General features: G+C 43.8%; 1 protein-coding gene and 1 pseudogene across 2 annotated transcripts in view; one reads left to right on the top strand and one right to left on the bottom strand.

Moving 5' to 3' along the window:
* The window catches only part of SORCS3 (sortilin related VPS10 domain containing receptor 3), a gene marked incomplete at both ends in the record, with an annotated part of 607,736 nt that overhangs the window by 282,685 nt on the left and 307,101 nt on the right, over nucleotides 1-17,950 (top strand). The window lies entirely within an intron of this gene.
* Nucleotides 6,612-8,913, bottom strand: LOC308619971 (magnesium transporter NIPA2-like; annotated as a pseudogene). Its single transcript has 2 exons — nucleotides 7,585-8,913; nucleotides 6,612-7,348 (listed from the first exon to the last, which is right to left on the bottom strand). The product of its transcript is annotated as a magnesium transporter NIPA2-like (transcript).

The following is a 17,950-nucleotide window of genomic DNA, read 5'->3' as shown; positions in this document are numbered from 1 at the left end:
CTGGACCATCAGCCTCTGGAAGCGAGGGAGGGAGGGGAGGTGGTGAGGAAGCAGACCCTTACCCCAGCCATCCACTCAAAGAACGACAGCAGTCAGAATGGGTCATTTATTTTTAGGAGTCACCACTTTGATCATGGCACTCCTCACTCAGAAACTTTCACGATCTGCGCAGCGTCCCTGGGAGAAGTCTATACGTGTTTGTGGTTTAGCACGTTGTTCCAAGCTTACCTGTCCAAGCTGCTCTTTGTCCTTCTCAGCAGTATCAGTACTTTGACCTTGGACACATTTTAAATGCATCAAGAACCACTGGTCTAGTTGGAGGAAAGCTAAATTCATTTATCTAACGAATATGTTACAGTGTGTCTTGCGTCCTGGACTTTGGCTTTCATGGAGGCATGTCCAGGAGGGTGATAAATGCTCTGGGTCACGGAGGAAGGAGGTGCTGATTCTACCAGGCAGGGCCAGGAGGGCTCACAGGGAACCTAATATTGAAGCCAAGTCAGTGCATCAGGAGGAGTTTACTGAGGACTCTTGGCAGGGGTGGGTTGGGGAGGGTTTTCTGGGCAGAGGAAATAACATGTGTGAAGGCTTAGACATGTGAGAGAGTGAGGTACGTTCAGGAAGCCCCAAGAGCTTTGCAGGGCATGGGGTGAGAGCACACGTGAGGAGGTGGCAGAGGAGGAAAGAGAGGTGGTAAAGGGCCACGTGAGTAAGGGTCTCCTGTTCTGGGCTAGGGTGTTGAGTGTTTTTTGTTTGTTTGTTTGTTTTGTTCTTAGCAGAATATGGAGTAGGGAGTCATTGCACCTTCCTTAGAAAGGTCACTCAGGGAACAGGGTGAAGGATGGTGAGACTGACATCAGAGTCCAGTATGACATTGCCTTATTATAAAAATTATTATTATTTTTTAAATGATTATTTAAAAGATTAAAAGTCACATGAATGCCCAACCATGAGAGGTTTATTAGTCAATTAAAATACATTAGTGTGGTGGAATACTATGTAGTGATTGAAGATTAGGTTTGTGGATATTAAAAGCTGTTCATTACATATAAGAAAAAACAAAAACCAGGTTATAGAACTGTATATTTGAAATAAAGCAAGCAGAAAACTAGTGGCTGACATGATGCTCTGGGCAAGGGATGCTGAGGACATGGACTCCTGCAGTGGTGGAAGGATGGCAAGGAGGGGTAGGCTTTGAGAAGGGATAGAGAGGTGGAATGAACTCAACTTAGTGCTTGCTTGCATGTTGGGATACAAAAGATTTAAGGGTGGTTTTCGGGATTTCAGTTGAGTGGCTGGGTAAATGAGTGGAGGCTGGGGATGTTTGTAAGACATAGATGAACTACAGAGAAAGAACAGGTTTGGGGCAAAAGATAATCAGTTTAGTAGGGACATGTTGAGTTTGACAACATCCAGGTATGAAGGCTTTCAGGGAGTTGGATTTATAGGTCTAGATCCTAGGAGACAGGCTTAGGCTTAAGAGCACATATAAGTCTTGGCAAACAAAGGTAAATTCCACAATACAGTATGTTTGCGATTCTTGTTGTTGAACCTAGGATTAAGAGCAAATAAACCCTGTTCGACATCAATTCAGCAAACATTTATTAAAAATTTACTCTGTGGTTAGCACAGTGCCAGGCACAGGGGTCATCAAGATGAACAAGACCTGGTCTCTGACCAGAGAAGCATATTATAATAGAGGTATGTGTCAAATGCTTTGGTAACACAGAGGAGGGAGTGATTAAGTTTGCCATAAGTGGTTAGTAGGAAGATTTGGAACAGAGGTCACATTTGACTAAGCCTTAAAGATGAGTTAGAGTTTACAAAGTGGATCGGTGGTTTACACATCGCTGTTGCAGCTGAATTTCACTTTAGAAATTAAGCATATTCTAGAAAAAGTGAGTATTAATTTGAATGCCAGGAAGCTGAATATTAAATTTATTATAGGCATTCACTCTAAAATTCAAGTTCCATTCTAAGAGATTGCTAACACTGAACATGTGTTTTGTAAGCCAGTTTAAGTTCTCTCTGTTTGGCTGAAAGCTCATGTCACCTTCACTTACTACGAGGCAAAGCAACATTGACTATCTGAATATGGATGGTGCCTGTGATATGTTTTCCTCCAGTTCATCCCAGCCAGGTCAAGCTTAGGTTTTGGGTGGACAACCCTCCACTAAGCTCCAGGCAGATGCCCCAGTCTCCATGCCTGCTTCAATAGGAGTGGGCAAATCTGTCTCTTCCCACCTCCAGGGGGTGTATTGAAGGTCACTCAGCAAAGCACTGGCAGAATCCCACTGCTGCATGCACCTTGCCATACCACTGGGCACTTCCAAATGATGCTTCCCACGTGTTTGACCCCTCTCCTTTGGCAGTGCTTGTGTGTACTTTTCCCTTTAATTACAAGGCACAGCAGTGAGGACCGGTTCACATTTGAGCACCAGTGGGGATGGAAGCCAGCCAAATGGTAGATGCTTGACCTGGTGGAGGATGACTGATGGGCAGAGTGTGGACTCCAATCTTACCCTTTGATTTTGCTGCTGCTTAATGTGTTCTCTGTACCTCCAGGGCCTCCTTTTGGTGCTTTGGGAACCCATTTAACCTCAGCTTGCCTCTTTCTCTACTGTTGTCAGTGCCTTAAATTTTTTTTTTTTTTTTTTTTGCGGTACGCGGGCCTCTCACTGTTATGGCCTCTCCCGTTGCAGAGCACAGGCTCCGGATGCGCAGGCTCAGCAACCATGGCTCACGGGTCTAGCCGCTCCACAGCATGTGGGATCTTCCCAGACCAGGGCACGAACCCGTGTCCCCTGCATCGGCAGGTGGACTCTCAACCACTCTGCCACCAGGGAAGCCCCTAAATTTTTGACTGGGAAATAAATTTGGTGCAGAGACCAAACCTTCTCAAGCTGATATGGCTCTCAGTAGTTGGGAGGTAAGTTTATAATCTGAGACTAGGCTGTGCTTTGACATCTTCCAATTGAGTGGCCTTTATTGGTCAGGGAGGGATGTTTTTCAGGGAGAAATGTTATGTGAGGTAATTTGCTTTTATGCAGTCCCTACCCCACTCAAAATCTGCTAGCATGGCTTCCCTGGTGGCACAGTGGTTGAGAGTCCGCCTGCCGATGCAGGGGACACGGGTTCGTGCCCCGGTCCGGGAAGATCCCACATGCCGCGGAGCGGCTAGGCCCGTGAGCCATGGTTGCTGAGCCTGTGCGTCCAGAGCCTGTGCTCCGCAACGGGAGAGGCCACAACAGTGAGAGGCCCGCGTACTGCAAAAAAAAAAAAAAAAAAAAAAAAAAAAAAAAATCTGCTAGCGACTGCCCATCGCCTTCAGGACTCAGGCCAAACTCATGGGATTAAAGCTACCCCCTCCCCTGCACCAGATGTTTCCTCCTGCCCCATCTAACTTGTACTCTGCTACTCTTGTAGGATTCAGACACTCCACGTTCCCTTTCACCTGTCCTGGCAGCTCCTGTGCTTGGGCTCATAGTGTCTTCTTGGAATGCTTCTCCCTGTTCTCTTTCTACTTACTTGAATTCTAACCATCTTCAGGGCCCTGTGCAGAGTCATCTCCTGCTAGAGACCTTTACCTGTCAACTCACCCAGTGTTTCCTCCCACGGTGACTGACGTTTTTCACTTTGTGTACCATCTTTTAATGTTTCTGCCTGTAGAAATTCGGTTAGATCTTTCAGGGTCTGGACTGAGTTTTCCCATTCTTGTACCCATCACAGTGCCTGGTGCAAGGTCTTGCATGCTCTCAGAGCACAGCATTCTCATTGCTGCCTTGGAGGGAGACTGTAGTGCAGGTGTTGGAGGCATTTCCAGGGTTGCTGGATCCCAGCCATCTGTCGATGGTTCTCAGCCTTTCCCTGGGCATGGCCTGTGGAGGGCTAACTAAGCAAGAGGGCTTTTGCTTCAGGTTTTATCCCAGCTTCCCGGATCTGCTTTCCTGGTCCAGATGGCACCTGAGCTTGGCTGCTTCATCCTGGACTCACCTTCTGTGTTCAGCCTTCTGCTGGCTTCTCCTGTCATTGCAGCGGGACTAATGGCTTCTAGCTGTGATAGCTTATAATCTTTCCCCAGCATCCTCTGCCAGAATCCAGAGCCTAGCACCTTCTGCTGGGTGGTGAGAGATGAGGAAGGGGAGGGGGACATTTGTGGTGGAATTGATCACTCCCTCCCTGGTGCTTTTACAGCATGCTGTTTATCTCCTTTCCTAGTATAAATCTCCCTGCAGCTCAGCCATTCATGTCTCTGTCTCCCCTGCTAAACACTGAATCCCTCAGGGCCAGAACCATGCATTATCTGTCCAGGCTTCCTGGTGCCTAACACAGTTGATGGCACTGGGTGGACATTCATTTCAACTAAGCTGAAATTAATAAGCCATTACTGAGTGAAAATAACCCAAGAAAGTGCCCAAAGCAGGTGAACCATCTGAACTCCATATCACATTCCTGCTGTTACTCTTCCGAACTTCCTTAAGGCTCTCCCATTGGGCCCACACGCTGGATGTTTAGAGGACATTTTCTGTCCTCTGGGTGGAAGTACCACTGGGAAACAAGGAGGTCAAGGCAGGCCAAACTGTTTCTGAAGCTCTATGAAGTGACTACCCTCACCAAAACCTACTTAGAAAATTAATTTCCTGGTCGGTTGCCACACTGACCCTGTTCCAAAAAGTGCAGAGAGATGCGAGCATAGTTCCACAACACTTGGAGATTAAAAGATAGACCACATTTAAAATTCTTAAATTTGTTTTTATTTTTTATTTTTTTATTTTTTTGCGGTACGCGGGCCTCCCACTGTTGTGGCCTCTCCCGTTGCGGAGCACAGGCTCCAGACGCGCAGGCTCAGCGGCCATGGCTCACGGGCCCAGCCGCTCCGCGGCACGTGGGATCCTCCCGGACCGGGGCACGAACCCATGTCCCCTGCATCGGCAGGCAGACTCTCAACCACTGCGCCACCAGGGAAGACCTTAAATTTGTTTTTATTGAAAAATGAAAAAAGAAATTGGGAGCTGGAGTCCTTAATTGCTAGACTTATTGATCTATCTCATACCATTCATTCTTTCTGGCTCTCTCCCTGGTGGGTCATGTAAAAACGCTGGGCTTTACACAACCCAGGGAAGAGTGGGAACATCTTTAACTTCATTTGGTGACAGTCTTCACTACACTTGGCCCTTGACAAGTGTCCTTCTGGTCCATTCAGCCATGGCTCCCTCCGGAGCCATCTCTACTCCCTCTGTTTTGGATCGCGCTGTGCATATCTTCCTGAGGGCTCTCAAGGCTACTGACGTCATTCACAGGCTATATATATATATACAGTCGGTACTCACAGGCGCCCCCGTTTGAGTTTCTGCCCCTCCGAATGCTGCTGGTCAGGCTAAGAGAGCAACAGCTCTTCTTACTGTTATTGAATAAGACTTTAAGGATTTGGACTTTTCTCTTTTCAACCAGAGAACCAAAACTTAGACAATCTGGCTAACTTCCCTGGACTGGTCTAGGCCTTGGAGAAACAAGCAAAGATGATTTTAGCATTGGCTTCCAAGTACAAGCCTCTTTCTCTTCTTGCTCAGGCTCTGAAACACAGTAACAAAAAAGCTGTGATGTCCCCTTTGGGGGAAAAGAGAGTCCAGTGCTTGGAAACCAAGCCCTGGCTGCTTGTCTAGGAAGGTGTATGTGGGGAAATGGGACTTAGCTTTTGTTACAGCCTGATGAATCTGGAGCACTGAGAAAGAAGACACAATGTTATGTCTTAATAGGTTATCCTGCTGTGTTAAATTCTCCATAAATAACCCTGCTGCAAGGACAGGGGTTGTCTTTTCTTTTTTAATGATAAAAACATCTTGTATTCATCAGAGAGGCAGTGCCGGGATAGGATGAGAATCAAGGAGATCCAACTAAAAGATCAGGACTGTGAAGGAGAGTCTGACCAATGTGGAGGGAATCTGACCAGTGGAACGGGTTGGAGCATTTCCTGAGGACTTCTAGGAGTCAAATACTATAGTTTTCTAGAGAAACTGTTGAAATATTCTGGAATACTAGAAAATTTCAGGAGTCCAGTGTCTATTGGAGAAACTGAATCTGTGATGAAAAGTCTTCCCACCAGGAAGTCACCAGGCCCAAAGGCCTCACCAGTGAATTCTTCCAAATGTTTGGGAAAAAATAACAGGAATCTTAGAGAAATTCTTCAGAGAATAGAAAGAGGCAGAAGTTTTTCCAGCTCATTATGAGGGTCTTGGATACCAAGACCTGAGAATGACATTAAAAGAAATAAAAATTACAGATTAATTCCCCTCATGAACATAGATACAAACATCCTTAATAAAGCATTAGCTAATTTGAACCAGCAAAATATAAAAAGGATAATATATCATACCCAAGTTGGGCTTATTTCAGGAATGCAAGGTGACTTTAATATTAAAAATGAAATGTAATTCACCACAATCACATAATAAAGGAGAAAATCATATGATAATCTCAGTTGATGCAGAACAAATATTTGATAACACTCAGTACTCATTCATATCAATAACTCTTAGCCAACTGGAAAAGAGAATTTCCTTAATGTGGTGAAATAAATATATTATTTTATTTTATTTTATTTTATTTTTTTACAGGTAAGGTAAATTACAGGATAATGTATTGAGTTAATTTTGTTTTTTTAAATAAAAAAGCCTTAAAATGGTCAAAAATTGAGAGTGGGCATGACAAATATACATTTCAGACTTTCATCACCAATGAAAAAATAAAGCATTTTTATAGACTTAAAACTGTCATTAGTGCATTTAGATTTTGGTGAAGGAAAATTTAAAATACCTCTATAATAATACAACGTGAAAAGAAAGTGGCCACGTACTGAGGTCATTTTAGTGAGCTACCATCATTTAAATATAAGAAAAGTAACTTCTTGGTCCAGATTAGTGAAACCTTAAAAAAGATTGTCTCTAGAGAACCTTATCTGAGAACAATGCTTTTTCAGACACATTCTGATACTCAAATTCACTTTATAACACAATTATAGATTAACCTTTTAATTACATCTTTCTTATTAAAAAGCTGTCAGATTTCCATTTCTTCGGGAGATGTTTTCAGCCGTGTGTTGTTCAGTTCCACAGGTGAAGCTCCCTTCATCATTATTAAGAACTTCATACATATTACAGAGACCGCCATTCGTTGCTTTTTCATCTTTCCGAAAAGACACAGGCAGACTTGCGAGACTAAAGCTGACGTCTTTAAAGGCATGCAACAAGAATATTCCCACAATGATTGTAAAGAGGCCACTCAGAGCACCAATGACATCATCAACAGGCATGTCTTGCCACTCCTTAAAAAGAATAGCTGAGGGGCTTCCCTGGTGGCTCAGTGGTTGAGAGTCCGCCTGCCGATGCAGGGGACATGGGTTCGTACCCCGGTCCGGGAAGATCCCACATGCCGCGGAGCGGCTGGGCCCGTGAGCCATGGCCGCTGAGCCTGCGTGTCCGGAGCCTGTGGTCCGCAACAGGAGAGGCCACAACAGTGAGAGGCCTGCGTACCACAAAAAAAAAAAAAAAAAAAAAAAAAAAAAAAAAAAAAAAAAAAAAGAATAGCTGAGCAAGTTAAAACTGATGTTGTAAAGAATACGGAATATATTGGAGTCATGATGGAAGTGTTGAATATGTCCAGGGCCCTGTTCAGGTAATTAATCTGTGTGCTCACACAGACTGTAAGGATCTCAGCAGCAGAATCCAGGCCAGGGGACGTCGCAGCACACACTTTCCAGCAAACAGCTCTTTGATAGCAATGCCCAGGCCCTTAACACAGGAGACTGAAAACGCTCCGATTACAGAGCAGATTGTGATATACACAAGAATGTTTGTCCATGGCGAGGTCCCACCACAAAGATTAATATCAAGGACACAGTGACCACAAGTGTTGCAAAGACCACAAAACCTGGATCTCCTAGCTTGTGAGACATTTCATTTAAAGTCTCAATCTCCTCTTCTTTTGGAGCATGAATAACAGTAACTGTAGATCCCAGAATACTTAGCAAGCATCCAGTTTTTCCATGAAGGTTAAGTCTTTCATTTAGAAAATATGAAGAAAGGACACTAGGACACTGAGTGCCCCTAACGGAGTCACTAGGGTGGCTGGTGCAAAGGCATACGCAGCAAAGTTGGCCACTTTGCCAGCTCCCATTGACAGCAGACCAGCCCACCACAACCATTCTTTAAGATACGCATGACCACCTTGACCTGCTCTCATGGAGCCTTTTCTGGCAAGTCGCAGGAGGCCTTTTTTTTTCAAAATGAAACCTCCCTCCAAGGAAAATGCTGGAGCTCATAGCCAATCCCAGACCAATATAAAAATCATATTTTCCACAGCCCTGGCTCATTTCGTTTGTTACTTTAAAAGTTCCTGAGAATCACATTGATCAAGAACAGAGAAACTGCTGGTGCTGGAGGCAGGATGATGCAGTCTTCAAATAGTTTGAAAACAGGATATCCGTGGACACAGCAGCAAATCGGAATCTGCTTGGAAGTGCAGAGAAGTTCCTCCGCGCTACGTGGGGACAACAGTGGACACCCAGAAGGACGTTCAACACCCAAAGCAGCAGCCAATGATATATTTCGCCTCTGGCCGGCCCGCCGCACACGCGACCACTGCCTTCGTCGCTGTCCAGTGAGAAGTGCGAGCATCCGGGGCTGCAGCCATGCACGCCTCTTCCTCCATGGGGACATGGGGGAGCGCCCAGGGGAACCTGTCCCGGACGACCTCCGGCCCCCACCGCCACCACCAGGACCAAGGGGCACGGCCAATATATATATTTTAAAAACCCACAGCAAACATAACACTTAATTGTGAAATTTTGAATGTTTTTCCCCTAAGATTGAGAATTGAATAGGATGCCCACTATCATCTCTTTTATTCAGCATTATAATGGAGGTTCTATCCAGTGGAAAAGACAAGAAAGAAATCAAATGTATAAGGATTGAAGAGAAGGAAATGATAAAGCAGTTGTCTATGTGGAAATGTAAACAAACCACTAGAATTAATAAGTGAATATGGCAAGGTCACTGGATACAATATGTATGTGCATATATATATACACACACCATATATCTATATTTTGTATATTTATATAAAATTCTATGTGATGATAAGCTAATAGAAAATAAAAAATATAAAAAAGATTCTGGGTATAATAGCATCAAATAATATCTGATAAATAGATAGGTAATATAATAAGGTAATGAATAGAGTAGTACACAACGAGCAAGGCCTTGATACAGAAGACTACGAAACATTGCTGAGAGAAATTAAAGAAGGCCTAAATACATTGAAAATAAAACCATGTTTATGTGGTTAATTCTCTCCCAAACTCATCGATTAATTCAAAACAGGCCCAATAAAAATTCTAGTGTACTTTTTCTGTGGAATTTGACAAGCTGATTCTAAAATTTATAGAAAAATGTGATGGACCAAAAGTATAAAAGACAATCTTGAAAAAAATAAAATAAGCTGGAGTAATTACACTACCAGATATCAACTTATTTAAAGCTGCAGTAATTAAGACAGTATGGTATTAGCACAAAGATAGAAAAATAGACCAGTGGAATGGAGCCCAGAAGTAGACAGATATATATATATATATATATATATATACATATATATATATATAGTTGCTTGATTTATAACAAAAGTAACATTGAAATGGTGTGATACAGAGGGTGTGCTTTAAAAAAAATGTAACTTGGTCTATTGAATATCCTATTATTTTTTAAAAGAAGTTTAACTCCTATCTTACTTCTACACAAAACCATTCCTGAAGAATTACAGATATAAATGTGAAAGTTAAAATCATGAAGCTCCCCAACAAAAACATAAGTGATTATCTTCATGGCTTCTGGATAGGCAAATATTTCTTACTAGGCCACACAAAGTTTTGACCATAAAGGAAAATATTGATAAATTGAACTTTAAGTAACTAAATAACTTCTGTTCAACAAAATCATTATAAGAGTAAAAAGATAAGTCACTTAATAAGAAAAGATGTTCGTAAGATATATGTTACAGAGGACTCATATCTGGAATATATAAAGAATGCCTATAAATCATTAAAACAAACTGATAACTTAATAGAAAAGTGGGCAAAGGACCTAAACTGACATTTCATCAAAGAAGATATCTAAATTTCCAGTAAACATACGAAAACTTGATCAACTTTATTAGTCATCAGGAAATGCAGGATGAAACCACTCTGAGGTGCTTCATATAGCCAACATATTAGCTAAAATGAGAAATAGACAATACCAAATGTTGGCAAGGATGTAAAGTAACTAGAACTTTTGTACACTGCTGAGAGGGATGGAAACTGTTATAACCACCTTGAAAAACTGGCAACAGCTACTAAACCTGACCATATACGTAGCTTATGATCCATCGATTCTACTCTTAGGTATATATCATACAGAAATGCATGCATATGTGCACCACAGGGCATGTAAAGGAATGTTCATAGCAATAAAAGCCGCCATCTGGAAGCAACTCAAATGTCCATTAATAGAAAAATGGGCCAATAAGTTATGGAATATTTATACCATGGAGAACTATACAGCAAAGAGATTTTGCTGCTATAAGCAAGCAACAAGATGGATTAATCTCATAGAATGTGGAGCCATACAAGCAAGTGTACCTCTGTTGATATAACGTTTAAAAATGGTCAAAAGAGACTTTACGGCAGCTTTGCGTTAATAGCGGACCTGAGCCTTGGCTGAGTTTTCTGTCTCCCGAACCTCATCCGTTCCTGGACTCCTTGCTGGGCCCGCCATGTCCTCTGAGACGAGGACGCCTGGATTTCCCTTGCTCTGCTGCCTCTGGAAGCTGAAGACAAACAGTCCCTGGTGGCAATCCCTCCATTCCTGGATCAGGTCCTCCCATCTTCCCAGGGCTGCAGCCAGGCCCAGTCACCTACTGCAGCACCAAGAGGACACTGCTGCTCCTAGACTTTCTGAAGGTTGCCAGGCTCCAAAGGTATGAAGGTCGTAATGATGCAGGAACAGAGGTCTTTAAATAAGTGGATGGTGGAAGCTGAATGCTACATTACAGAAAGTAACAAAGTACAATCTAAAGGTGAGCTGCAGAGTATGTACTGACTTATCAGGGTGGCAAACATCACAGAGCAAAGTGGCCAGTTCTACAAAGGACACCTCAGCATGGCATAGATGATCCTTCCATTTCCTTTTGCCTTAAATGCAACGTACAGCCAGGAGAAATGTGATGGGCGGGACATCAAAACTCCCAAAGGAGGCATGGGATGACTGCCTGCTTCAGAATGATGCCATCTGTGTGTTTTCATAAAAGGAATTTCAAGAGCCTTGCTAAAATAAGATGCCTGGGGACTTCCCTGGTGGTCCAGAGGTAAAGAATCCGCCTTCCAATGCAGGGGTTGTGGGTTCGTTCCCTGGTCAGAGAACTAAGATCCCACATGGCATGGGGCAACTAAGCCGGCGTGCCACAACTACTGAGCTCGCACGCCTCAACTAGAGAGCCCGCCTCCCACAAATGACAGAGCCCATGCGCCCTGCAGCCCACGCGCCACAACTAGAAAGAAGCCCGTGCACCGCAACCAAGAGCCTGCGCCGTGAAGAAAGATCCCGCATGCCTCAACAAAGACCCGAGGCAGCCAAAAAAATAAATAAAATAAAATAAAATTAAAAAAAAAATGGTCAAAAGAAATGAATGTTAATAGAAGAGAGGATAATGGTTACTTTTGGAAGAGAGTGGACACATAGTGGGTTTCTGAGTGGCTGCTAAATGTTCTTTCTGTTTATGTCAGAAGTAAATACAGAGACACACTCCCCCGTGAACTAAGTGTATGTTGACTTCAATATATTGTCTACATTAAATTATTTTGTAATGTTAAGGAGGCACCTTGATTTAAGAGGGGATTCATGGCTGCTCTATTCAGCAGCACACAATTTTTTCAAAAAATTAACCACACATACATACACCCACCCAAAAGAAAAGTGTGTTTGCTCCATGCTGTGCTTTTTCTTCAGGCCAGTGAATCCTCATTCATGTTGGGGGATGTTGAGTAGCTTTGGCGACCCTTTTGGGGGCTATGGGAATAGGCTTTGACTTAGGTGGTTGCTGTTTTGCAGCTGTCTGGTGTGGTTTTTAAGAGCCCTCATGCTGAGCTTCCCTAGTGGCGCAGTGGTTGAGAGTCTGCCTGCCGATGCAGGGGATGCGGGTTCGTGCCACGGTCTGGGAAGATCCCACATGCTGCGGAGAGGCTGGGCTCGTGAGCCATGGCCGCTGAGCCTGCACGTCTGGAGCCTGTGCTCCGCAATGGGAGAGGCCACAACAGTGAGAGGCCCGCGTACCACAAGAAACAAAACAAAACAAAAAAAGAGCCCCCATGCTGGCTTCAGGCAGACCTGAATTCTACGCTCTACTACTTATTAACAGTGTTATTTTGAGTGAGTAGTTTGAGTCCTGAAAGCTTCAGTATCCTTATCTGTGAAATGGGAATAATATTAATGCTTGTCCTCTAGGGTGTTGTTATCAAATGAGGTAGCCCATGAAAGTGCTTCGCACAATGGCTGGCATATAGCACGTGCTCAGGAAGTGACAGGTTTGACGGTGGGGACAACAGTTTCTTGACATACTACTGGCTACGGAGGGGGCGGGGGGCTGTGTAAGATGCCCACAGGGGATTGAGAATGAAGAATCACAAACACAGGACTGCCAGGCTGGTTCCTTCTGCTCTCCTGTTCGGTCTCTCATCTCTTCCTTTGGGGCCCCCTCTTTGTGCTCCCCCTCCTCTCCTGTTTCACAGCAGCGCAGTGACTTCTAGCCACATGGCTCCCTGCCTGGGTCCCGTGGTCCCTCCCTTTCTGTCTGAATGGTATGTATGGTTGCAGTGGAACCAGTCTGGTTCTATTTTTATCAGCAGAAACCAAAATCATTTGATAAGTGCTTTGTTGTGGTCAGACCATCCCAGGGGCTTTGACGTGGAGACAGGGCACTCAGAACGCTTTGTAAACGCTGGGACCGTCTCCTGCTCAGAGGGAGGTGAGGTTGGCTGTAGGTCGGTAGCCTTACGGACTCCACTGTTTCTCAGTTTCCCCTGGCAGGGAGTGCGCCCACGTCCCGGAATCACACAGCCCATTATCCTTCCCCCTCTCCTTCTGCGGGAGAGCCAATCGCGTGTGGCCCAAGGGAGCAAAGGCATCAGAGCAGCTTCTCTTTATTTGGAGTTAATAGTTTTATGCCTCCTTGGTGGGATTTCTATGTCCTAGAGAAACAGGAGCCCTCACTCCCTCTGAGCTTTCAGCCTGCCCCTTCGGTGTGGGGATAGGGAAGGCAGATGTAGAAGGAACAGGGATTGCGGGGATCAGGGGTCTGCACTGAAGCCAGACTCACCTCTGGGGGTGGCAAGTTGGGGTTGTTTGCAGTGCCCGGCATGGGTGATGGAGAGAGGTGATGGCAGCTCATGTTCCAGAAAAAGCCACGGTGTGGCCAGTTAAGAGTAGCATTGATACCTAGTCTAATCTGCTACCCCCATCCTCACAGCCACATCACTTTTTTTTTTTGAACATCTTTATTGGAGTATAATTGCTTTACAATGGTGTGTTAGTTTCTGCTGTATAACAAAGTGGATCAGCTATACATATACATATATCCCCATATCCCCTCCCTCATGCATCTCCCTCCCACCCTCCCTATCCCACCCCCCTAGGTGGTCACAGGGCACCGAACTGATCTCCCTGTGCTATGCGGCTGCTTCCCACTAGCTATCTATTTTACATTTGGTAGTATATGTAAGTCCATGCCACTCTCTCACTTCACCCCAGCTTACCCTTCCCCCTCCCCGTGTCCTCAAGTCTATTCTCTACGTCTGAGTCTGTATTCCTGTCCTGCCCCTAGGTTCTTCAGAATCTTTTTTTTTTTTTTTTTTTAGATTCCATATATATGTGTTAGCATACGGTATTTGTTTATCTCTTTACATCACTTTTTCTTTTGCTCACATATAGAGACTTCCTCTGTTTCCCCTGCCTGGGGGAAGAATGTGGTTGACCAAGGAAAGGCTGTTGGAGAGAGGTGCACTTTGAAAAATAAAGGTTCTCTGGCAGAGACCAGCAGTAAGGTCCGTGCCTGCTGTAGTTTATGCAGATTAGGGAAATTTTTTCCCTTCTCTATGGGTGTTAGAAAGAAGGACTGCTACCATTTAGAATCCCATACTCTACTGGGACTGAGGAAGGCTCAGAAAATGCTGATTTAGAGAGAAGAGCTTCGTTCTCTCTCCTCTTGAGGGAGGCTCAGTGATTCCAGAAGCCCAGAGGATCTCCTAGGACAGAGGTGCTGCTGTCCTTTTATGGACAGTGAGGCTGACCTGTGCAGTAACACATCAATCCCATCAACTCAGAGGGTTGTCTTCTCCATCTGCTTGCTTACCAAGACCCGTTTCCTGATGCAGCGCTGCATTTTAAGGTCTTTAAAGACCTTGGGCATAAGCATTCAAAAAACAAAACTGCTTTTGTCTGGACACGAGAGCTATTTTTGTCATTGTAAAAATGAGTGAGAATGATTAAAGGACTCCTTATGGAGAACTCCCAGCAGGACTGAGAATGGGCTTGGCCTTAAGGAACAAATAACACATATATAAGCTGCGTGCTTTTCCCAAGTGTACATTGTCCACCTCTCTGACCAATTCAGGATACTGACCTCTGCCTGGCCCTGTCTTTTTTTTTTTTTTTTTTTTTTTTTTGCGGTATGCGGGCCTCTCACTGTTGTGGCCTCTCCCGTTGCGGAGCACAGGCTCCTGACGCGCAGGCTCAGTGGCCATGGCTCACGGGCCCAGCCACTCCGCGGCATGTGGGATCCTCCCAGACCGGGGCACGAACCTGTGTCCCCTGCATCGGCAGGCGGACTCTCAACCACTGCGCCACCAGGGAAGCCCATGCCTGGCCCTGTCTTGAGTGCCTCTGGGTCCTGCTTACCTCCCCAGGGTTTAGCTGTGTTCCCCTTCAGCCTTTTAAGTCCATCCCCAGGGTTCTGCTGTGCTGGTAGAGGTCATAAAGGACAGCCCGCAAAACCCAGAAATCAGGGCTTTACCAAATCAGTGGGTAACTACCAATAAATTGTTATGTGGGTGCATCATACAAGATAAAGAAATCAACATCAAGGATCTGGGAAGCCAGACTCAGATATCACATGGCATCCAGTTGGGCATGAAAAGTGTAGAGGCTGGAGGTGATTATAGAGAACTGGGCAAGGGCAGCAGTGTGGAGGTCAGTGGAGTGGAATGAGGAAGTTCTCATGAGAGAAGTGGTACAGCTGGGAACCGAGTTGACATATGGATTCATTCACTTCACAGCATTTTCAGGGTGTCAGGCTGGGGGGACATAGTAGTTAAAACCCTAAATATAGCCCTGCCCTCATGTTATTGACTTTGCACTTTGAGATCTATCAGTGTCTTCCTTTTCTTTGATCCTGACATGCCTCATGGGTCCAAAGGAAGGATCTTTCATGAAAGAAACCTTCTCAATTGGAAGAACACACAGGAAGTGAATGAAGATCAGATTTGCCTTTTAGGAGTTAACAAATGGGATAGACAACTCCAATATCCTAGCGTTGATTATTCATAGTTGTGTCTCTGTGCAAAGTATTTAATTATAGGCCACTCTTCTCCCTGTCCCATTTGCTACCACCCTCATTCCTCCCAGCCACCCGCTAAATACTGCTTACTTTGTCAAGGAAGGCAAATCCATGCTAACAGTAGCCGAAGCTCATTCAAGCTAATTTGTTGCAGAAAACACCACCATCCAGGATATAAAGAAAAAATAAATGCTTTGATTAGTTACCATTTGGGATTATACACCCTTCCAGGTCTTCTCCTGGTCCCACCAGAAAGATTAATATCAAGGACACAGTGACCACAAGTGTTGCAAAGACCACAAAACCTGGATCTCCTAGCTTGTGAGACATTTCATTTAAAGTCTCAATCTCCTCTTCTTTTGGAGCATGAATAACCATAACTGTAGATCCCAGAATACTTAGCAAACATCCAGTTTTTCCACGAATCATTTAGAAAGTATGAAGAAAGAATGGCACTCACTAGGACACTGAGTGCCCCTAATGGAGTCACTAGGGTGACCCTCTTCTCCGTTTATGACAGGTATGAATAACCAAGCTTTGACAGTAAAAGCCAAGTTTTTTTTTTCTTCCATGTTTAAAATATCAATAGGTTCCTTGAACATACATGATCCCTGCCCCACTCCAGAGGCAGAAAATTGAGAGTTGGCTTTATTAAACATTGCAGTGTTCGCTTTGCCTTTAAATTGCCGTGTTTTCCACAGACACTGTGTTTGTGTTTGGGTGTCAGTGGGGAGACACGGGTGGTAGAAGGAGCTTTTTTGCTTACATGCCAGAGAAAAAGCAAAATAGTTTGGAAAGTAGTTCAAGCCTGGGAAGTCAGGCTTTTAGTTGGAATTGGCAGTTCAGGAAAATGATAGATGAGCTGAATTATTTTTCCCAGTAAGAAAGTGAAACACTTTAACAGAGTAGGCATCCTCTTAGGGGTTCAAAGTATAGAGTATTAAGAAACGAAGTTAAGTGTGACTTACACCTTCCACTTCTCAGGAAATGTGATGCTGTCCCTTGGAACGTCTTGCTACCTTTTATTAATATATTCTATGTTCCTTCCACATACATATATAATAAAGAGAACCGTAAAGTAGTCATCTGGTCTGGTCTAGGTTTTGGGTCTTTGTTCATTGTGGCTTTTTGAGTAGAAACAAGTGCATGCTTAAATTCGTGTTCCCTTTAAGAAAACCCACAGTATAAATATTTCGAATTGTAAAATAGGTGGGCTTTGAGATCCTGTGTATGGAGGAGGGAGGGGTGGAGCAAATAGTGAACTTATTGGTCAGTGCCTTGGTGTATTTCACTGTTCATTCACAGATCATTAGCTACTTGGTGGAGAACTTAAAAGAGAGAAACTTTAAATTGCACATTGAATTATCAATTTGAAGTGAACTGGTAATGAATCAGTGGAGGAATAAGATTCGATTTACATGTTTAATTTGGGTTTGTTTGTTTTTTTTAATTTTTATTTTATATGGGACTATAATTGATTTATAATGTGTTAATTTCAGGCATACATCAAAGTGATTCAATTATACATATATCTATTCTTTTTCAAATTCTTTTCCCATTTAGGTTATTACAGAATATTGAGCGGAGTTCCCTGTACTGTACAATAGATCCTTGTTGGTTATCTATTTTATATATAGTAGTGTGTATATGTCAATTCCAAACTCCCAATTTATACACAAGTTTAGTTTGTGTGCAGTTTTTGTTTAAGCTGCATGAGCCCACCTGTACAGGTGTCAGGTTAAGTCACAGAAAGCATCAATCTAAGATGCAGAGGTTGAAGCCAGGGCAATAAGAGAGAAGGTGAAGGTGGAGCAAATAAAGTGTAACAGTAAGCAGAGTAGAGAAACCAGGACTCCTCTGAGTTTCCCCACCTTTACACCTTTGTGCCCCTCTTTGCAACACTCTTCTGCTCTATTTCCTATTAACCTTCTACCCCGTTCAAGGTCATTTTCAACATGTCACCTTCTGAAATGAAGCCATGTGTGATCACTACCCACAGCCAATGAGATACTGCCTATTGCCTTTTTTGACCACCCCCCAGCCAAAATGCTAATTTTAGCGTAGTATACAATAATAAGTTTGGGGGTTAGAAATATCAGATTTTTGTTTCTGCAACAGTACCTCCTAGCTGTATGATCTTGTATGCTTCTTTACCTTGCTGGACCTTTCTCTGAAAACTGGTTAATAGAGTGTTAACTCATAGAGTCCTTGTGCGGGTTAAATGAAGGACCCTTGAAAAATATTCTTAGCATACAGCTTGGCACATAGCAAGAGCAAGGATTATTAGCTATTATGATTGTGATTATGATTTTAA

Source organism: Mesoplodon bidens (genome assembly GCF_964165515.1).
Source record: "Mesoplodon bidens genome assembly, chromosome: 1".
NCBI lineage: Eukaryota > Metazoa > Chordata > Mammalia > Artiodactyla > Ziphiidae > Mesoplodon > Mesoplodon bidens.
This window is presented reverse-complemented; position numbering and strand designations above follow the sequence as displayed.